Raw genomic sequence first — 7,512 nt, forward strand, 5'->3', positions numbered from 1 at the left:
ATTTTAAAAGAAAATATACTAATACTACATGATGTATGTATGACATAACATGATATTTTTGTTTGTTTTTCATAATAAACATGAATGCAAAATATGATGTCATGGCATATGATGGGAAAACAATCATGGCAATTTAGCATAAATAAAATATACCTAGATATTCTATCGAAGTATCCTTAATACTTAGCTAAACCTAAAATTGATCCTAGATTTGCCCTCATTTCCTCAAGAAAATGTCAAAACCCAACTTGACATTTCTTTTACTCTTGATTTGTTGTGCCAATTAAAATTAAGTCTAAATCCTCAAATTTTGGCACATTTTACTCTTCCAAAGAGTAACAATTAATCCTTATCATTTTAAAAGGTTAACAAAAACCTTGAAAATACCTCCAAGTGTCAACTTTACCAAGGTTGGGTTAACCACCCTTCCCATTTAGAGTTGACACTCTCTAAACCCATCTATGGTGTAGAGAATATATTTCTCTAAATCTAAAACCTATTGGTGTTCCTTGGATGCTCTAGGTACTCACAAGGAATAACTTCCCTAGATACCTTCCTAATGATCTTTCTAGGCTTCTTAGAAGCCTTGGTCACTTTCTCTAGGTCAACTCTAGGGATAGCTTCCCTTGTGACCTTGTTGGTGACATTCTTTGACTTCTTAGAAGTCTAAGTCACATTAGTCTTTCCAAAAATACTCATAGGGGTTAACTTCCCTTGTATTTTTGACTTGACCACTAGATCTAGGGTTGGTTCCATAGTTATATTAAACCCTATGATAAGATGACACATCATTCTTAGCCTTAGGTTTGTACCCCCAAACCTCTATGACTATTAGATGACTATTGTTGTCCTTGTTGGAGTGTATACTGAAAGCCTAAGCTTTTGTAAACATTTGTTTTGAATAAAGAATCACATTTGGTCAAATTATCTACATTTGTTTGTAGTTGTTCAATTAATTTATATTGTAGATAACATAGTATGTGGTGTCACATGCAGAAGATGATGTTATCAGTACCTTATAAATTATAAACAGTAGCTCACGACCAAAATGAAAAGGAACAAACCATTAGAAGGTCGTAGTGTAATTAGGTATTAGTTTATCTTGACTATATAATTACACTAGTACACTCAGTGAAACGCACGCCCTCCCTGCTGTCAACAAGGGACGGGGCTACGATACTCTACGTACGTATTACAGCGGAAGACTTAAAATTATTTTTCTTAACTTAATTAAAACCGAACTACACTAACATAGTTTCATAACATGATAAAAAAATAAATAAAAACTCAACATCAAGTCACCCATATTGTATTACATTTCACAAAACCAAAGCATAGTTCTTAAAGGTTTTAAAGCAGGTTCTTAATTAGTTGCCTAGCCACCGCCACACACATCTTCGTTGCCCCTCCTGCTGCTCCTTTAACTCATCCAACCTTTTCCTTTATCTGTGGCACAAGGAAAGTAAGCTATGAGCACTCATGGCTCAGTAAGTTCCTTTCCTACTCACTAAAACCAACAATCAACACATAATCAAATAATGTCTCAACTTAACATGATCTCAACTAGTCATGGCATAACATATCATACTCTTTAAGCTTATCATGCAACATAACTAACATTGTAACTAGTCATGGCATATCATCTCCTAAAGCATAGCATGAAACATAACATAATCATATCATGGCACATTATCTCTTGAAACATAGCATGAAACATAACATAATTATATCATGGCATATCATCTCTTAAAACATAGCATGAAGCATAACATAATCATATCATGGCATATCATCTCTTAAAACATAGCATGAAACATAACATAATCATATCATGGCATATCTTAAATCATAGCCTCAACACAACATAATCATAGATCATATGCATCATGATTTTAAAAACATGTATCCGAAAAACATGTGTATGTCTCATGATCTTTTAAAACCATTTTCTTCTTACATATATATACTTGAATATAATATCAACATAATTAGGGTCCCGGCTTGTACCATACATACATAACATAGATGCGCGCGTCCTAAGTATATCCAAGGTAGCAAGTCTTGAATCATACTAGGAACTAGGTCAAGATCACAAAGCATGGCCTAGGGGCGTACTTGAAGAGTCCATCCCTTATTACCCTAGATCACAAAGCAAGGCTTAGCCTAGATCACAAAGCAAGGCCTAGGGGTGTACTAAGGAGCCCATCCCTTATTAGCCTAGATCACAAAGCAAGGCTTAGCCTAGATCACAAAGCAAGGCTTAGAGACTGATTAGGAGTCCACCCTTGGTACAAGCCTTACAAAGTAAAATAACATGTATAAAAATACATCATTTAGTCACATAGCATAGCATAAAAGTATGCATCACTTAGGCATACATTATGTCATAAAAGTATGCATCACTTAGGCATACATCATATCATAAAAAGTATGCATCACTTAGGCATACATCATGTCTTAAGAAAGTATGCATCAATTAGGCATACATCATATCATAAAAAGTATGCATCACTTAGGTATACATCATGTCTTAAGAAAGTATGCATCACTTAGGCATACATCATATCATAAAAAGTATGCATCACTTAGGCATACATCATGTCATAAAAAGTATGCATCACTTCTATCCACATAGCATATCATAAAAGCATGCATATTCTAAGCATATAGCATATCATCAAGCATGCATATCTCTAACCACATATATCATAAAAACATGCATATTCTAACCACATATCATATCATAAAAAGATGCATATTCTAAACACATATCATATCATAGAAAGTATAAATCACAAGCATACATGTTTAAGCATAAGGGTGTATCATGTGATTATACTATCATAAGAAACATGGTAACATAGTTAACTTGGGTTCTAAGCTTCCTAAACCCTTGGGTTCCTATCATGGACGAACCCCCTTAGGTCTCAATTTAGGTAAAAACAACCTCCAAGCATGTGAAACCTAAATCATCATCACATAAATTTCATAGGAAGCATTATAAGCATGATTAACTTGGTTTCTAAGTTCTCCAAGTCCTTAAACTCATGTGGCCGAACCCTATCAGTATATAAACAAGGTCCCAAATGTCATGAAAGCATGGAAACCTTAAACCATATTTATAGCAATTTTTTCAAATAGCATAGTAAGCATATTGAGCTAGTTCTTAAGTCCTTCAAGCCCTTAACGTATATCTTGGTCAAACTTTTAACAAGTGTTCATTAGGGATAAAAACAAACATACAAGCATGTGAACTTGAACTAACATCATGTATAAATTTATAACACGACATCATACAATAGGTATGGCCGAAACTTACCCTAGCCTCATTTAGGTCACTAAACAACATATAGTATGAGAACTTTGGTTTTCTACTTATCATATTTCATGTAGAGTGACATAAGCATATTTAATTCTTGTTCTAGGGTTTCTAGGGCATCTATTCCTTCATGGCCGAAACACACAATGATCCATTTAGGTCATGGAAAAATTATACAAATATGTGACACAATCAACACCTTATCATATTTTCATAAGAAGCACTTTTAACACATTTGGTTTCATTTCTAAGGCCTCTAGGTCTTTTAAACCCTACTTGGCCGAAACTCACAGAATATAAACTTGCTTCAAATAGCCTAAAAGCATGAGAAATTATACAAGTTTCATAGCATGTGTAAGGACAAGCATAATAAACATACATGTGAATTGTGTTTTAGGCTTCCTAGGTTTCTTTCCTTTTTTTTTTCTTTTATTTCTCTTTATGGCCGAAACCTACCAATCTCTAAACTAAGTTTTAAGTGGCCTAAAGCATGGAAAACCTAAGTAAGTTTCATGGAAAAAATTACTAAGAACATCATATACAAAGTTGGTTCATAAACAAGCTAGGACCCTTATGATCTTACATGTCATATATCATGTAACTAATTTTCTATACTCTATTTAAACATAAGAGCATTAAACAACTTTCATATCATAATATCACAGAGGTCTTGAGCATATTAGAATTTTGTTTAAGTTTTTTCTAAACTATCCATCTTATCATGGCCGAAAATCTAAAATAAGAGTTCATGAATTTCTAGCAATGTACAACATGCAATTCTTTAAGAGAACTCTATATTCTATCATACAAACATGGTTATTTAAATTTAAAGGTCTTCCTAACCCTAAGCCCTTTTCTTGTCCGAAACATATAAATGGATTTCTTTGGTTTCAAGTAACTTTCAAGCAAGAAAACCAATAAAAACCCTTAGTAGTTCATGGGAGAAATTTTGTACTAGTTTAGTTAAACAATATTTTTCCCTGACCTCCTTAACATAATTTTGGCCGAAATTCTAGGGTTAGGTACTCCTCTGATCAAGCATCATTTAAGTATAGAAACATGAAGAAAATCCTTCCTACATAGCATAGAAAGAATATCATGAAATAAGGACTTGTTCAAATCATCCTAGATTTGAAAACCCTTTCTTTAGCCGAATTTTCTTAAATTCTTTCCTTGGTTTTCTAATCCTTATAGAATCCAAAAATCACATAAAATCCTTGTACCACAGGTGAGGGGAAGCTTACATACTTTTCGCTTGTGGATCTAAGGTATGTTGGAGAAGAAATAGCCTCTTCTTCTAGTTCCTTTTCCCTTGATTCCCTTGCTTAGTCCTCCTTGTATGTTAGGCTTCCTAGGAGAAAACCTTGGCTTTGGGGCCGAAGGTGGAGGAGAGGGGACTGAGGTGTTCTCGGTGAGGGAGAGGATGAATGAGAGAAAATGAGAGAAAAATAATTTTCTCTTTTCTTGCTCTCTTTTATGTTAAGGGGGAAGAGGTAGCAAAATTGATTTTTGCTTTCCTTCTCCCTTAACCCATTTTATATTTTTCTTACATTTATTTTATTTTCTATTTATTCTCACCATTCATGATAAAATAAGGGGGAATGAATCCCCTTAATTCCTCTTTAAGTTTTCGGCAAAAATCAAAGAGGAAGAGGGAGAGAAAGGGAGGAAGGCAAGTTGCCCTTCTCTTGCTATTTTCTTATTTTCTTTTGGCTAGCTTTTACTCTTACCTTTATCATGAGTTTCCCTCCTTTGCTATCAATATCTTCTCTCTATCCCAATTGGTTTCTACTAATTAATTCTATGAAATATAATATAAGAGGTTTATGGTCCAATCCTTGACCTCCTCTTCTTTTTATTTCATTTTATTTCTTTTTGCTTCAACTCACTTCCTATTATTTTTCTAAGGAAAAATCCCACATTCATATATTTATCTTACAAGCTTAGTGGGTATTACACTCAGAGTGTATTGAGTAGAACCATTTGAGGTCGTTTCTTTTATACTGACTTTATAAAGGAACAAAGACCTCAGTTATTATGGAAGTGTGTGCTCTTAATCCTAATATAATAACAAGCACATATATTTGATATTTGTTTCTTTAATTTATCAATGGGTGAGATTTTGTTCGATGAATCAATAAGCCCGATAAGTTGGGAAATGATATCACATATAGTGTGTGTTGTTGATTATAGAAGGAAACTGTGTCCTAGAGATACTAGGTTGATAATGTCCCCAAGAGGAGCTCATAAGGATTGTCATGTTAAACCCTGCAGGTGGACTTAGTCCGACATGACGATAAGGTTGAGTGGTACTACTCTTGGACTAAGATATTAATTAAATGAGTTGTCAGTAACTCACTTAATTAGTGGACATTCGATATCTTAAACACAGGGAGACTAACACACACATAATAAGAAGGAGCTCAAAAATGTAATTTGGAATTGGTGCGGTAGTTCAATAATAGTTCTCTAGTGGAATGAATTATTATTGATAAAATTAAGTTGTGTGTTCGGGGTGAACACGGGATGCTTAATTTTATCAGGAGACCAAAACCAATTCCTCCTCTCGGTCCCTATCATAGCCTCTTATTTATAGAGTACTATACCCACCTATACCCACCTTCTATACCCACATAAAGGGGGCCGGCCAAGCTAGCTTGGGAATCAAGCTAGGGCCGGCCTAAGCATGGTTTAGGGTGGCCGGCCCTAGCTTGAACCCAAGCTAGAGGGGGCCGGCCATAATTAAATTAAAAAGAATTTTAATTTTATTTTTTATTATGTGGAAGATATAATTTATTAAAGAGAATTAAAATTAAAATATCTCTTTTAAAAAAGGATCTACAAAAGATTAAAGAAAGAGATTAGATCTCTTTCCTTATTTGTAGATTAGAGAGATATTTTATTTTCTCTTTGAAAATTATTCACATGTTGAAAAATTAAAATTATAGAAATTTCTTTTTATCAACCATGAAGGGATTTTTGAAGATAAATTTTATTTTTAAAATTTCCGGAAACAAATTAGGAAGTTTTAATTTGTTGATTGAAACTTATCTAATTTGCCTCTCTATGATGTGGCCGACCATTAAGAGTTTAATTGGGAAATTTTATTTTATTTTTCTCAACTAAATCATGTCAAGGAAATTAAGAAAATTTTATTGTAATTAAATTTCCTAATTTACCAAGGCTATGGAATATAAAAGAAGGGGTGGGGGTGCCTTCATGGTGTACAACCTCTATTATTTTTCCTCCCTCTCTTATTCCTTGGTGTGGCCGGCCAACATCCTCTCCCTCTCTTCCTCTTTGTGGTGGCCAAAACATCCCTCTTGCTCGGAGCTCTTGTGGTGGCCGAATACTACTTGGAGAAGAAGAAGAAAAAGGAGAGAAAGCTTGCATCCCTTGGAGCTTGGTTGGTGTTTTTCTTCTTCCTTGGTGAAGCTCTCTTGTGTTGGCCGAACCTAGCTAGGAGGAGAAGAAGGTTCATTGGTGGTTTCTCATCTCGGAAGATCGTTGCCCACACAACGTCCGAGGTTAGAAGAGGAATACGGTAGAAGATCAAGCGGTCTTTCTAGAAGGTATAACTAGTAATTTTTCCCTTTCCGCATCATACTAGTTATTTATGGAAATAATATCAAATACAAGAGGCTTACGATTCTAGTGTTTCGAATATGTTTTTCGATGTTGTGTTCTTTTATTTTTTCTTTTCCTTGTGATTTGATTGTTCCTTTCGGTTAACCTAAAGTTATTTTAGGAAATTAAATATTAGCTTTCCATAAAAGGTTTTGTCTAGTCGGTGTTGGTTGCTCCTATATCCAAGAAGGCCATGTGTCTCGCCACGTCAGTACTGTGAACCAATTATGGAAATTAATATTTAATGGAATTAATAACTTAAGGTGATTTGAATCGAACGTGTTAAGTTCCGCAGGAGATCCAAGTCTAAACCTAAAAGAACAAATAGATTAAGTTTTGGATCAAACGTGTTAAGTTCCGTAGGCGATCCAAAATTTAATTTAAAAGAACACATGGTAGCTAGGAAAAGGTTCAGACCTTTGTACAAAGTTTTTATACAGTGGAAACCCTAGGTTTTCCGAGTAGCAACCAACAGTCCTAAACCTAAATTGTGCTCATTTTGACCCTTAAGAATAATTTTCATTTTCTTTAGGGTCCTTTCTAATGTATCAAGCCTTGACCTCAAG

Source organism: Zingiber officinale, chromosome 8B (assembly GCF_018446385.1).
Source record: "Zingiber officinale cultivar Zhangliang chromosome 8B, Zo_v1.1, whole genome shotgun sequence".
NCBI classification, from domain to species: Eukaryota; Viridiplantae; Streptophyta; class Magnoliopsida; order Zingiberales; family Zingiberaceae; genus Zingiber; species Zingiber officinale.